Source organism: Etheostoma spectabile, chromosome 14 (assembly GCF_008692095.1).
Source record: "Etheostoma spectabile isolate EspeVRDwgs_2016 chromosome 14, UIUC_Espe_1.0, whole genome shotgun sequence".
Classification (NCBI taxonomy): domain Eukaryota; kingdom Metazoa; phylum Chordata; class Actinopteri; order Perciformes; family Percidae; genus Etheostoma; species Etheostoma spectabile.
In genome coordinates, this window is record NC_045746.1 from 21960176 (window position 1) to 21976774 (window position 16599).

Sequence of the window (16599 nt, forward strand, 5' to 3'; positions counted from 1 at the left end):
CTCCGGACAGCTAGTCTCTTTTTCTTTTCTCTCACTATTTTCTCCATGTTGTGGATGCGCCCGCTCGTGGTGTGAGACGCGTGTCTGCGCTATTCTCCGACATGACAACCTCTTGTACAAAACTGAAGTAACGAGCCAGTTTTTTAAAATGTAAGGAGTACCGATATTTGTGTTATAATGTAAGGAGTAAAAGTAAAAAGTCGCCATGAAAAATAGTAAAGAAAAATCAGAGGAATCTACTTGAGTACAGTAACAAAGTATTTGTACTTTGTTCTTCCCATCTCTGACCGTGACAAAGCTAACATGATGTTTAGCAGGTGTACTGTTGACTATGTTCACCACCTTAGTTTAAGCAGGCTAGCATGCTAACATTTGCTGTCCAAAAGTATTGGATAAACTAAACTTTTGAGCTCATGATGCCAGTCGATACAAAATGACCCCTTGCTCTTCCTGTGTGCATGTTGAAGTGTCCTTGAGAGTGAGGCACTGAAGGCCAAGTCGCTGCCATTGATATATAATAAGACCCGGGTATGGCGTTCGAGTTAGGGCCCCGTTCATTCCTATGAGAGTTGCTCATTGGTGCATAAAGCCATCATGGAGCCCAAAGTGACCCGGATGATTGGCAATGTGCGGCTGCTTCCGGTTTAGTTCCTTACTAACGCAGGCCGTTTTCACACCTGTTGTTTGTTTTCTTTGGTCCAAATCAAGTGATTTCCTCTTGGTTCGGTTTTGTTTCAGACCTGGTAAAATCCAAGCGTACCAAAACATGCGTCATTACAAACCACCCAAGAAAATTCACTCCTATTACTGGTCAGGTGTGTCTGAGGGCGGGAGCAAGAAAATAAATACAAGAAGAAGCTCCTGTGTTCTATACTAGTGAATATTTCTATTTCTATTGAAAGCCCCATTAAATGATTTAATCAAGTGGCTCTTCTAGACGTTCCTAATGTCATCAGATCAAATGGATTACATTTGGATAGTAAAACAAGTTGGGACGAGTGGGACGCTCAAAAAAAAAAGGAATCCACTGATTTACAGACGTGTCTTTCTCCATGTTAGTCTATGGGAAGAAGTCCTTTTAGGCCAGAGGGCATCAGTGGCATCAGTTGGGGTTGCAGTATCTCACTCAGTAGGAGAGTTGGGCCGGGAACCGGAGGGTTGCTGGTTCAAGTCCCCATATGGCCCACAGTATGTATAGGACTGGTAGCTGGAGAGGTGCCAGTTCACCTCCTGGGCACTGCCAAGGTGCTCTTGAGCCAGGCACCAAACCCCCAATTGCTCGGGGCGCCTTTCTATTAACAGCCCCCCCACTCTGATACCTCTCCATTTAGTGCATGTATAGGTACTGAGCATGTGTGTGTAACTCAAGCCTGTGTGTAATAACAGAGTGAAAACATTGGGATTTCCCCTTGCGGGATTAATAAAGTATACATTATTATTATTATTATTATTATTATTATCATGAGATGGGCCAGGAGTTGCAATTACACCGATATGTTCAATTTGCTTCAAAACCCGGCACACTTCCTGGGGGCTTGGTGCTCCCCGGGTGCTTTCCAGCTCCTACTGCTCCTAACGCTCAGGATGGTTTAAATGCAGAAGTTTAATGTTACTATGGTGTTCTGTGTACAATTGCATGTGACAACAAACAATACAGATTAAAGGTATATGTTAATCCTTAAACTTTACAATATTTTCATACTTAAAATTGTGAAAATATTCACTCTGGCCAACAGGGGGGGTTGCAGCCCCCACAATCTACTAGTGAAATAATGATTCCAGCCAATATCTCGCTTTAGTAAAAAATACATGTGGGAGCCTATCATGTAAACCACCGTTTAATAATGCAGATTCAAATTGAAAGTGTCACATAAGATGAAGATGAGCTGACTTTCCTGGATCTTTGTGTAAATAAATCAGAGTGTAGGATGTGCGGAGCCATTTGCCGCAGCATGTAGAAACAGTAAATTAAGGTTAGGGTTAATGCAAAGGAAGGCTCATATATTATCTCTTTACTAACAGGAACCTTGTCCGTGCCTCTGGAGCAGTCTTGATATGCAGTCTCCCCCAGAGAAAAATGTGCTACTTTTTCCTGAACTCCGGATACTTTCCGATGCCGGTCCATAGGGTTGATATAAATCTAGCTGTGGGGTGACACCTCATGAACTCCGCCATCGTATACCCTCGTGCCATCCACCAAATCTCCCTGACAAGCCTGCCAATTTTCCAATTACCTGTGGCTCCATCCGTTATCGGAGGGCCAGTCAGCTCTTAAATGGGAAACAAGAGGGGAGGAGGGGCCAGCGCATGCTAACCATCTCATAAAGCCATAGCAGTGCCTCCCATACCTCCTCCACTGATTTAGTGTGTGTCCCTGGGAGCATTGTGACACCACTCCTCCTGGCCTCTCAGGGCCTTCACAGGATTTCTCATGTGTTCTTTATCCTCTCTACTCCAACCATTCAGCCACCTATCACACCTGTCTCTGCCTGAAGGAACCAGACGGGTGTCAGCACTCCACAGCTTCACAGTTGCTGGTATTATCCTGCTGTCTGTCTGCCTGCAGAGCCCCCTCCTCCTTCGGTCTGAGTAGGAGGGCAGCAGCGGGAAGAGACCCGGCCCAATCTTCCTCTGTTTTCATGTTTCTTTGAATCTCAGGGAAATGCTGTGCTGGAGTGATACTACAGATTGCCTTCCGTTAGGGCCCACTCCTCATTTATCTGCCCTTATAGTGAGGCTTATGGAGTGAGTCTACAGAAATTGCCTGTGCAGCGTGCAATTTAAAGTGTCAGAGAGAGTAGACTAGCTGTTAGTCATATTTGAAATGTCACCTGGGGAGTGTCTTAAGAGATGTGTAACTCCTGTTAGAGATACTGCCTAAGACGGTCATTGCATGTGTCATAGCGCTGGTAATCTGTACTGAAATATATATGCCGTATTTAAAAGAAGATGAAAACCAAAACACGCTGTAAACACAATCTATTAATGAAATATTATTAGATGGCATTGATATGTAACTCATATTTCGTTTATAGCTTATTAGTAAACAATTTGCATATCCAACAGACACCTCAGAAGAACATTAGTTCGTAATAATATAAATTTATAGGTGTCCAATTTTCACTCTTAGCACATTTAACACGTGTCTTATAGCTCTGTTTTGGTCTCCACCAGCTCTTGACAAAAACATGTGGCTCTTTAGCAGCTAGATGCTTCGCTATGTTCACCAGCTAGCTGCTAGCTTTGTCTGTCTGCTGTTAGGCAGGTAGTGTACAGTGGGTTTATTATGTTGTCTTCACACCGGGCGCATACTTTTGATTTGTGCCGAATTAGTCGCGCAACTTCGATAGCTCGAGTTAACATTTTTTAACTGAGGCGAATACAAGCATGGCACGAAGTTCATATGTTGGTGATGACCACTGCAAATTGGCTTCAATTTGCATTGAATTTGTATGTAATCAAGTGACTCAATTTGACCAAAACACAGTTGGTGTGAACACACTTTAGGGGTGGGGAAAAATAATCTATTCTTAGATGCATCGCAATTCTCTCTAGAACGATTCTAGGACTATATATATATATATATATATATATATATATATATTTATTTAAATGTGTTGATTTTGATTTTGTTCACAAGCATGTTTAAAGCTTAAGTATGGAACAGCTACACAATAAAAACCTCTGTAGACAAAACAGTTCATTAAAACTTGTGTGAGACAAATACTGCAACTCTGATTATATACAGTATGTGTATACTGTTTTTTCGGTTTAGAATTGTTGGCCTCTGAATAGGAATGGAATCATGAGGTGCCCAGAAATTACCCCCTCTAAAACACACTATTAGAGATTTGTAGCCAAAAACAGCTGCTTGCTTAGGGTGGAAGCCAAGATGAGAACCGGAGCACCCGGAAGACACCTATCCAAACATGGGGAGAACATACAAACTCCAACCAGAAACCCAGAACCCAGAACCTTCTTGCTGTGAGGCCACAGTGCTAGCCATTGGGCCACCATATTGTCCATAGATGTGATCTATCATATCACTGCAAAGATAATGTTGAGTGAAATATATTCAATCAATGTGCAATGATGAATGTGCAATGATGAACCATCTACTGTATCACCGTTTATTTTCTGTTTTTTCTGTATTTAAACATTCTTTTTGGACATTTTCTTTTCACTTACTTGATGGATCTACACATTGGTTGGAGCAACTTTCACTAACTGAAACATTCTTTCATGACTCATTTGCTTTTGGATAATACTGATAGAGTGTAAAAAAAGAAACTGTGAGCAATTAGGTGTCAAAGGATTTTCGAGGCATCTTCCTTCTGATGTGAAGGCGCCTTTTGAATATGCATGGGTTGAATATGTAATCAATCCACCATCTCATCCTTCACATCAATGGTGGGTGAGTATCCAACATCCTGTTTTTAGATATTTACATGAAGCCATAATTATAACTCTGAACCTAATATTATCTGTGTCTGTGTTTTGAAGATGTGCGTGTTATTCTTGTATTTAAAGTTGTAGCACATTTTAAAGCTTTAAAATGGACATGAAGCAGCAATGTTCTGCCTCCTCCTATTCTCTCACTGGTTGAGGCACAGAGCTGTGTTTTGCGACCCCCCCGATGGGCTCTGGCATTGCGGGATATCTCCATCACTTCCCTCTGGGGAAAAACGAGGGAGAGGAGAGGAGGGTGGGTCTGTTTTCACTGCAGGATTTCCATAGGCTGGGAGGGCCCTCTGGCACTAACATATTATACCTATATGATAATGAAATGCCACATTTTTCATTTGAGGGGAGGTGGCGTTTTAAAGGGCAGGAGCAGAGCGTGATGTAATGCAGAGACAGGAGGACAGCTCAGACTCAGCCCGAGGTAACAAAGAGACAAACAGTCTGGCTCTGACACTAACCAGCATGACATCCCTATATCTAATTGCAATTGTTTTGACTGATATTGCGATAGCAACATGTTTCACAATATCGGAGGGAATGATCATTTCTGTCTCATTTTTGTACATTGTTCTACTTTTCCAAAATTCTAAATAATTGTAGTGTGATTTTTTTCCAAGGATCTGTACCAAGCAAACATATTTTCAAGGATAGGATCTGTAGGCTAGGACGTCTCCGCAGCAGCACGACACATCATTCAGAATGATTCAACACATATTTTGCCTTTGACAAATTTTGCACCAACCTGCAAATTGGAAATTGCACTAGTCCAGATTAATTGTGCAGACACATGCATGCACGCACGCAAATGCAATCCACCTAATAAACTGGGATTACATTCAGGAATCATAATTTACAACACAGCATGTACTTTAATAAGCTTTGCCTTTATTTATCAAGCTCATGCAGTCCTCAAAAGAATTAGCAGGTAATTAGTGTGACTGCTTTTTATATTGTGTTTTCTGCTTTCACTGTATTTATTAACGAGTGTGTCTTTCACTGCACAACGTCCGTATGCAGAAGAGGCTCGGCGTATATAGGCTCCCTCACAGTTAGATAAGTGATCAGCTGCACAGATAACAGCACAGCTATGCACGTGTTTGTGCACTGCTACACACATTACAGGAGGGGAAAGCACAACAATTGAGCTTTCATGTAAATTACCATTCATGTCAACAGTAGGGTCACACCAGTTTAAAATAATCAAATCAGGTGTGATTTTAAACTCCATCATGTTGCACAATTTGAGTTTAACCCTAGTTCAATGACTCGAATGTCAATTTTGCAAGAGGTTAAGATGTATTTTGCAGATCAATAACCCCTGCACCAAAGACTGATAAACGCTCAAGCAATGAGATTTGATCTAACAATAACAGGGCAGAGCGTAAAAGCTCATTCTGGGCCTTGGAAACTGTAAAGTAATAGTGTTTCAGGGCTTTCAACCACATCCTATGATCTTCCTCAGTGTGCTCAGTAAATGTGAAAAAAAACTCCATTTCAAAATATATTCTTTGGAATATGTAAATCCAAAATGTCTCACATTAAGCAAATAAAACGGATAAATACTAAAAAATTATAAATCAAAGAAGTCATTCTAAAATTAATGTTATATTACAAAGTAACTAGAGTTAGAGTTTTATTTTCTTATTATTTTTTATTTTTCCCTTCTGATAGCATGTACAGCGTTTTGCCAATTCCACTATCTGTCTGTTTTATCATTTGCACATGAATACATGATTTTTTTAAGACACTTGATGCTCTCCTGCAAATGATGCTACCTAAATGAATATATATCCACTAATGTAATTTTTCAATACATTTTCCTAAGATTATAAATTCCTCTACAAATCATGTGCAGTAACATAAAAAATGATACACATTTCCTTCAGGATAAGCTTCTGTAGTCTACATATATCATACTGTCTTATTTATTTATTTATTGGTGTTCTGTACCTAAGTCTACCAACCAGTTTCATCAGCTATAATGGTGCAGCAGCAAAGTGTAAAGCCTGCATATCACTATAGGGATTACATATTTACACCAAAAAAAATTATAAAGCGTCATTGTATTTACATTATATATGTTTTTATATTGCTCTGATATCTCCTTTCCTTGACATTGTAATGTCATTGTAACTAGAGACTAATACTTTTGTACTGTATGTGTGCAGCCTTTTCCCAGCACTTACATACAGTATTAAAGCCATTTAATAAAGACAACATTTGTTAGATAGAAGCACATTCAGGAGTGTGTGTGTGTGTGTGTGTGTGTGTGTGTGTGTGTGTGTGTGTGTGTGTGTGTGTGTGTGCAGCCACAGCTACTGTCAGTTTGAGTGCCTCTGTGTGTGCACAGGCATCTTGTTGCCATTCAAGAGATGACACAATTGCAGTGGGTCATAAACAGCGGCTTCATTAGCCTGTTCAGGCAGTGCGTTACGCGCTACATTTAACCACCTCTGCCCCCAGCGCTTCTCCTGCACCCCTGCTCCTCAGCACCCGCAAACCAGTCACCAGAGAGCACAATTAAATTTCATGACTGCGCATATTTGCAATTTCCATTTCCTTTATTACAAAGGGCATTCTATAATGTCCCTTACCCCTCCTCTCCAAAAAACGTATTTCCATTTTTGTGAGGCATAACTGATATCCAGTTGAAGTTACCAGGCGACGCCTAATTTAGTCAGAGGTAAAATTCACAAGCAGGTTTTTCTTTTTATTGCCTCGTCAGATGACTACAGATGCCCCCTGGAAGGGGATATACAGTCGGGAAAAGAAGGGCTGCTTTCGCTTTGTTTCCAATTTGAAGCACTTAAATTATTAAGCAATGAAGCAGAGAATCATAAATAGGTCTGAGTGTTCGGGCCCTGTGGGAAAAGTGGCTGCGTATCTCGGCTATATTTCTGAACAAGACTGGGAACACATCTCAAAGAGAAAAATGCCAAACACGTCTCTTAAAATAACAAAAAGGACGAGACTTCCACATGGAACAATCAGTGCTTCACAGAATATTTGATTACCAAAGTACAAGTACACAAACCACAAGGCCTGGCACAACATTATAGAGACAAACCAGTGATTCCCTAGTCATATGTGGCGGACCACCGTAGTTTTACGACGACTATAAAAATGATTATGAAACATTACATCCTTTTATTGGGACTTTCTCAAACAGCGCTCTTGTCCGTACTTGTGAAACATTAATAGATGTGGAAAAAGAAATGTAATTTGATACTAACATTTATTTACTGGCATGTAAAACACTCGAGCATACTATATAACTGTTATGCTTCGAAATACATCAGTGAAAACAATGAAAGAGTTTGCCGGTAGAAATACTTCAGTCTTGCTTTCTGCATTAATGGCTGGACAATATAGCCAAAATCTAAAATTTTAATTTTCTTCAAGCTTGGGGCTAAATTGAGATTTTAATTGATTTGTTTTCACAAAATGCAACTAAACAATGATTGGAACATCACATATTTTGATTATAATTACATTACATTCATTTGCTATGTGCAAGATGGATGTAGCTAGCTGTTATCTACATTACTTTTAAAGTGAAAATGAACTTTTACTCCAAAAAACTTGACTGTCACAATGTTGTAACCCAGTCTCACGGCAGTTTGTGAAATGGTCACGTTATTTCGATTTACTGATTCGTCAACAGTAACACGATTTTCTCGTTTATTTCATGGTGGTCACCACCGGGACACAGTCTACAATCTGGGGAACACAACAAAGGGGGAAATGGAACGCCACACGCCAATGGAGGGACCGCCACATGCGGGACACGCTGCAGCAACGGGACGGTTGTGGTTAGGAAAAGAACAACGGGGAAAGGCGGCCACCGGGAAACGATCCACGGTCTGTGGGGGACACAACAACGGGGAAAGGAAACGCCACGCATGGTAGATGGTGACAACGCCGGCCACCGGGACACAATTCTGTCTCTGGGGGACGCAAGAATGGGAAAATGAAACGCCACACGCAGGCGGACTGACCGCCACACGTGGGACACGCTACAAAAACGGGACGGTTGTGGTCCTCGGTCTCTGGGGTGAGAGTCCTGTGTTGTTTGACCCATCCACCACCCCTCTCTGACCAAGCTCTTTACGCGTATTTTTGACTTTTCATTACTACTCGCTACCGTAATCGTGCTGTTATCACCAAAGATGCTTCCCATTGAAATACAGTACATTACTTTAAAATTCACGCTCACTACCACGAAAAAAACAAGAAAAGGGTGTCCCTGTACAGGAATCAATAGATTAAATACCGTCACTATTTCACAAACTGCCATGAGACTGGGCTGAATGGCAACATTTTAGACATTGTGCAAAAACAAAGATCAAACAAATGAGATACTGTACTTTAGTTGGTGAGCTTGATGTTGGAAGATGTGTTTGTGAACGTTGGAGGGTGTGTAGAGGTAAACCCACTGGCATCCCACAAAGAAAAAGGTTTCAGCATGTAACTTCACCACAAACGTTCATTCTACCATTTCTGTATGTGTATGGACTAATCAAGAGATTCTGGACCCTATTTTAAATAACTTATAGGCACAGGTGGTCCAAATTCACATGTCTGAAGGCAGTGAAAAGGGTCCGTGCGCATGGTTCAAACGGGTTTTACTTAGTGTCTTAATTAATTTGTAGGTGTGTTTTGGGCCTAACATGCAATCAACCAATCAGAGTGTCCTCTCCCATTCCCTTTAAAAGCCAGGCGTGCTTGTACCTTGGTGTATTGCTATTCTGATGGTGGATTTGCACCATACTAGTTTTATATTTAATCTTTTGCATGTGTGTGTGCTGCTGCGCGTCCCTGTGTGTGCGTAACCAGTATAGTGTGCGCACGCTGTGCACAAGCCTAGGCACATTTTACAATGCACTGTTAAAATAACAATGAATTGCTGCGCTATTGACAGGTTTTTTGTCGGTCATCACTTCCCGCTGCCTCAAGATAACAATACACCAAGAATTCACATGTACACACCTCCCTGTAAAATTAGCATGCACATGGGCATAAAGATAAACACAGTGCATTTACACTGAAATGTAAACTATTTAAACGACGTGGGTGCTGGACGGGACATTCACAATTGCTTCTGTCTTAAAGTAGCAAAGACACTTGCGTTGGACTTTGTGCAGAGCTGCGCCGAGTACAAGATATGGCCCATAATGTATTAATTCATGCCAGGCTAGCTGCTTCCCTTCAGTTTAAGCTAGGCTAACAACGTCCCGACTCCAGCTAAGGCACAGACATCTATCTCTTCATCTATCTAATCAGCTTATGTCCCAAAATGTTAAACGATTCATTTAACAGTTAGTCATTTGTAAATCCCCCTTCAGCCTGGTGCTATTCAACAAGAGACTTCTCAAAATGAGCTGGCATGACATTTGAGGAAGACTTTATTGTGTAGTTGGCTGTCACAGGGCCCTCGGCTGTTCTGGGGTCCTTAAATGAAATTGCAGTTTGTTATCTCAAAAAATTTAGCACACAAACAAGCTTTTCCTAGATCGAGGCATCTGTATTCACATATTTAGAGACTTCTTCCAAAGAAGACCTGGAGCAGACAGTGGTGAGATTGGGGCTGAGTATCGTTGACGGTGACGGTACCAGTACCAGTACCAGTACCCGTGTGTACCTGATTTGAAATAATCCTTCCGCATTTTATTTTATAAGTTTATAAATGTAAATTTTTATTGGACGCCACAGGCATGTAGTACAGCTATACTTTGGACATTTTGGTGTCATCTCTGCACGCTGAACTGCCAACTCCGTCAAATACACCACACTGGACTTCACCACACCACCAGTGTATGGGCTGTACCTGCTGCGGTAGTGGCCCAATTACACACCACATTGAATCGAAAAATGCTTGTGGTGATTGGCTGTGGGCAAAACCACAAATAGTAATTTTCTTAGGACAAAAAGGATTGAATGCATTAATTGTTTGACTGGAGAAGTTTGGATACTACTGAGTACTGGGTTATTTCGGTATAAAGCACTGATACCCAACCCTAGGTGAGAAATGTCAAACTGGCAGCAGAGGAATGGAGACTTCAGCGGGTTATAGTCTATAAAGCCTTTGTTGTGAACAAAAAGCTCTCAGCTAATCCCCAGTAGTGTGATTTATAGCTCTGATCCTACACACAAGTATTCATTTAAATGTCTGTCTACGCAGTGAGAGTGTGGCTCAACACGTTTCTACGACCAAACCAGCCCATTCTAACATATTCTAGATATTTTCTTGATCAATATGCAATGTATTTGTAAATAAAGGTTTGTAGCATGCACTCAACTTTGTAGCACAATGCTACATAGTACATGCTACAAGGTATTCTTGGAATTTGTACTGTTGATGTTTTTTTCCCCGAAGCTCTTTGAACCATTATCGTGCCTGCCATTCCCTTTTGATAAAATACCAAGATACTTTAACAAATACTTAGTCTCTCCTTCCTTTTTATTATTAGCAAAGGGGCATTAATGTGCAAAACTCTCAGCCAACACTTTTAGCCGATTTAGCCGCTGACCATCACTTTTGACAATTAATATGACAAACATTACCAGGAGTAGATTATGTTAGCTGCAGATAATTAAAGTCAATTGGGTGAGAAAAGTTAACGGCAAAACAAGATAAAACTTCTGTTGTCTGGTTAATGTGCTCTCTGCAAGCCAATGTCTGTCCTCAGCCAAAGATCGTTTGTAAGGAAAATTAAAGTGGCCTCACTAAAATGAATCTATTTAAAAAGCAGCAACATATGATATAATCTCTGTCTCATGTCTGTTACTGCTAGTCCTATGCTCATTGGTCCATTTTATGTAAGCCCTTTACACAGGTAAAGGCCAAAAATATATCCAAAGTACTCCTATACTCAAATGTCGTGGTTTCAGTAAAAGGAACGTGAAACTGTCGTTTATTTTGTATATTTACTGGAGGATATAGCATGCTTTCTGCCCACGCAGCATGAGCCAAGGACTAAAAAAATACATATCTGCTACACTGTTTATGGTCATAAAATACTGAGGTGGTCCGAAAAGTGGCGTCATGTACGCTCTTGGCTTATAGGGTTATTAGAATGAGCCAGGTCCAGAGAAATGAACTGCTAGGGCCTCTGGGGACCCCGGCAGCAATCACACACTCCTGTTTACTCCACAAATTGGCCCCTGAGAGGGGCATAGGCATCTGTAGCGCCTAGTTAAAGTGATTGAGGTGACTCCTAGCCATTGATTTTCTCTTCGTCTTCGGCGTCCCGCCTGGCCACCCTTGACCATGTCCCATGTTCCCTGCAGGCTAGTTTAGCTGGCCCAGCTTGCCTTTAAATCACATTAAACTGTGGTTAAACTTTGGCCATGTCTAAAAGACAGCAATCATTGATGAGGTTATCATGCTTTAAGCACTTCATACGCTTAAGTAAAAGCCTCGACTGTTGGGTTTATTGATCGTGCAGACCTTAAGGCATTTAGATTCAACTTGAATACTGATAAGAGAATGTAGAGAGTAACAGATTCACATAACACCCAGGGATTTATCTTCATTCCATAAATGCACCAATGATACAGATTAAACCAATCAGACTGCTAATGAAAAATGCCTCATTGAGAAAATAAAAACAAGCTAAAGGTTAGACTTTTCCACTTAGATAGACACCCACTGGGTGAGGAGTTGGTAGAAATGCATTCCCTCTGCCTCACTCTAAATACCATACCATCTGATGAGTAATGATGCCTATTTTTCTTTCAATTTACTCCATATAGTAAAGGCAGCCGAGTGTGACACTTCATTAAGTCAATTAGGCTAACTTAATTACAGTCTTTCACAGGTCAAGCGATGAAGCTTCTGATTGATGGCACAGCATGTAAAGGTAATCTTCCTCGGAATTGGGAATGACATCAAAAGGAACATTAGCTGCTACAAACCATCAGAAATTACAAATACTTGAGGTACATTTGCCTGATAAACACCCAGAAGGGGAAAAAGTCAAAACACTTTCCTTAAACAAATAACTGTTACATATACACATAAAGAGCTACATTCTCTGAGGTCATCAAAAAAATTCAAATACTGTTTGCAGAGTAGGAGTTGACCTACGGCTATGGAGGAAGTGGAGAAAATGAAAGTTTTACGGACAGTAATTTCACCAGTTGCAATCCTTTTGATGACAACAAGTCTGAGTGCAGCTAAAGTAGTGCATCCCACACAAGTTCACAGTTGAGTACTTTAAACACTGCCTAAGCAACTTTAAGAGCTTTTGGCATTTCAAACCTTTTATCCAAATCTTCTGGTCTGATTCACCGTGGAGCCCAGCATGCTGGGCAGCACTGCAAGGGTGTAAATAAAGCCTTAAACAAGCACCCCTTGGCACGGTAACAGGCTTGAATCAAAGGCTATCCGTATATTACGGCAACAGTGTCACTTTACTACTGAAATCAATTCAGTAAGGGCCTGGGGCGACAGTGGGAGGGATGTGGCCTTGGTCAGAGCGAGGTTTATCTGAGCTGAGCAGGCTGAGGGAAACACAGCGTCTATAATGAACTCAAGCCTGTCTAATAAAGCCTTTTATTGCCCCTTTGTACAACAGAAACATGTCTGCAACGGCTGCTACATTTTCCTGCAACACTGTAAACCAGCAGCTCCTCTGTATTTACTACTGCTCCACAAACATCTCAACGATTCAAGCAATTCACAGGGACAAATCATCATCAAAAAAGATATTTTGTTATTAATCATATTATTAAACAGTTTTTTCTAACCTCCTATTCTTCCAAGGAAGGCCAACAACTGGATATGTCTTTTCAATAATGTGTCTGGGATACAGCCAGGATGTGCCAGTTGTTAATAACCTAGAGATTTAAAGCACTGCCCAAACCTCTGATTTATCCATTGATTCAAATAGACATGGATTTGTGCTGATTGATGGATCAACCAATCAGCCAATCAGATGGATCAGCTGGATTTAGAAGCTAGCTACTGAGCTACATCCATGAAAAATAGTGACAGTGACATTCTAGCCTAACCTTCCAATAACATTTAATAACATTGGTTCAGTATATCTCCAATATTCTGCTAACTACCAGGCAAACAGGAGGACGCAAAGTAATATTATCTAGTCACCTGTTCTGGTTTTGTTAGTAAGAGTTGTTTTAGGCTTTTCTAAATACTGTTAATGACTTTTGGACACAACTTCTTATGCCAGTAACACAATTATGAGATGTTTTGGAAGCAGAACCTTGTTCGTGTTAGTGCAAATAAATCTGGAATCTGTGATCATTAACGCGTCACCCTCTGAGGACAAAGGACACACCGACGAGTTCCAGATGATGTTTGACAACACTCCTATTCAAAAAGAGATGTTTTCCCAAGAGATTTGAGAAATATTTCCGCTTTAGGGCCAAATTATTTCTTTATACATTTCTCTGGAACAATTTTGGGCATCACTATCCAGAAAGCTGAGTGTGTTCTGAACCAGTTGAATTGAAACACATGGGGATCAGGTTATACAAGTATATGCAAAGAACCCTTCTAGAAGATGCCCTTAGACCTCAGAGGGATAATGTTTAAAACTCTACCAGTACCAATAGAGACGTATGCGGTCCATGTTTTACTTTTATCCTCGCAATCCTCTGGAATTTTCTGTGTAGTACAAAAATGCGGAATTTCAAACAAGTACATACATACTGTAAGATACTCTGTGTCGCTTACTGTGTACCTCTTCCTTCAGATGTCTACATCTTCCTCTCAGATAAGAGCAGTGGCTGCGGGGAGCTCAGACAAATCACTTCCTGCACCTTTCTTTGTAGCAGACTGTCAGGTAGAGGGGGTGACCGTCCGCTATCTCTGCCAGCAGCTGAATCTCAGTCACAACGATCAGGTAATATTCTGCACTTAATGCTGGCATTTAAGAAACATTCTCCCTCCACAGGCAAAAACGGTGCATGACTTGGCATTTAAAAGCAGATAATAAAACTTTCCTTAAATACAGCTCTCATCTCAGAGTGCTTTTTAGATTCCCTTAGTGGAGTCAATTATCTCCCCACACATGCTATTACTGAGACACTCTGAGCACCTTGCGCCTTAAAAGGTCTGTACACCATGCTTTCTCAAAAATGTCATATTCTTAACTGCTTCTCAAAATGTAGACCCTGCCACATTAGAAATGGCGTGCACATGATGACTGCACACAGATCAAACATTAAAAATAATATAAAAACTTCCAAATCGGAATCCATTAACCCCTTACATACTGTATATATGAGTTACTTTGAAAGTCGTACATAAACAGATTTCCAATCCGCCGATTGGTGTAAAAACCAATGCTTTGAACTGGCTTACAGTTCTTGAACACAAATGGTCTTTGCTTACCAAAGGAATGGAGAGAAAAACGTTCACACTAATTTGTCACGTCAACACTGCAAACCTTATTCTCCTGTCACCAGTAAAATGTCAAACTTCTCTGGAGGCAAAGAGAGCCAAAGCCAAGAGGTTCTCCCATTTGATGTTAACAAGTAGGAGGGAGGGGGAGGAGGATGGGCGCAACTTCATAGGGACAAGATACTCCAGAGGGGAAGATAAACAAGTCCAAAAGGTGGCAGAACGAGGGAAGTGAAACAGAGAGTTGAGTGAGAGAAGGCCACAGAGACCGGCTTAATACTTACTATTTGTCTTTACTGCTAAAGGTCTACGCCATAAAAGTATAATATGTGAATAAAGTCTACTTGTGAATGATTAAAAGGGAAAATACAGTGTAGGGTTTCTTGCGACATGAGGATTTAAATTATACAGTGAATATTGTACTAGATTGATTGATAATCGTGTTTTTAACTTTAGACAAGGTTTTTGTTGGGCAATGGTGCAATCACCTCCCGCTGCCTCAAGATAGCAACACGCCCAGAATGCACCTGAACACACCTCCCTCTAAAACCAGTACGCACATGGGCACAAATATGGGCGCGGGTGCATTTGCTATTTAAACAACGTGGGCAATGGATGGGAAACTTACAACTGCGTCGGTCTTAAACTAGTAAAGACACTTGCGTTAGGCTCTGCACTGCGTTGCACCGAGGGCCTTTTATCGTGGGAACCACTTGACATTTAAAGAAAGCTTAAAGCCTTTTGGTTTTCTTGATAATTGAATGTTCTTGGGATTGAGCTTTGATGCAGCTTTTATAACTCACTTTTCCTCGCCAGCATCACTCAGTGTCCATTTTCCACATAGATGTGGCCAAGCAGGACGGACCAATTTTCATTATCAGAACTTAAAGGTATGAATCAAAAGGTAACCCTAACCTTTACAACCACAATCTTTGTCTCTTTCTTTTGCTGCCACATTGCTACAGTTATGTATTTATGTTTTTACTGCCAACAACTGTCACTGTGGGAAGCAAAAGCATGAAACCGTTAGAGTGTACATGTGCTAGGTAAAGGTATAATATGTTGGAGGCAAGTCACCAAAACCAATATATGCAATAGCATCTGTGAGTCTGTATTTACGTAGGCCCAGACATCCACGGCGTACAGGAGGCGGGACGCATGGATCCATCTCCCCAGGAACAAACCCTGTGTCTGGTGGCCAAACTCACTGGATGTGTAATTGATCCCGTGGATGATTTGTAAGGTGTACCCGGTCCACCAAACACTGGGCGGTCTTAATTCTAAACACATCTCTGTTACCGTAGTCCTATTCAATATTTCTTTATTTCATCCATGTCACCTGCTATGGAGACGCTGGCCTCGCTGACCTCTCCTCCTCTGAGTCGGATCTCCCTCGCGCTGGACTCAGTTTCACTAAGTCTACTAACACTTAGAAAATAAATGGCATTGCATCAGTGAGTTCAAACTGTTTATTGTGCGTAATTTGGACTGACACTGAGATGCATGTTGTTCTGTATCTGCTGTGGCGCTGCCACTAGTGGCTTGATTTCCACTTCGACATTAGACTTTTATTTTATTTCTGCCATGGTTCGGTGCATTCACTGCCCGGCCACCATTTGCCACTCTGGGCATTTTCTTTTATTGCTTATCCGAGATGACAAACATCCAAACAGAACTTTTTTTTCTCGCCTCCACCTTGGCGATCAGCAGCTACGGCACAAGAAGTTTTTTTTTCCGTCTCCGTAGTGATTGGACAAAAAATGACA

At 41.1% G+C, this 16599-nt stretch overlaps 1 protein-coding gene across 2 annotated transcripts in view; it reads right to left on the bottom strand.

The window, feature by feature from the left end:
• phf14 (PHD finger protein 14) overlaps positions 1-16599 on the bottom strand; it is a 102728-nt gene that overhangs the window by 5127 nt on the left and 81002 nt on the right. The gene's annotated exons all lie outside the window — the stretch shown is intronic.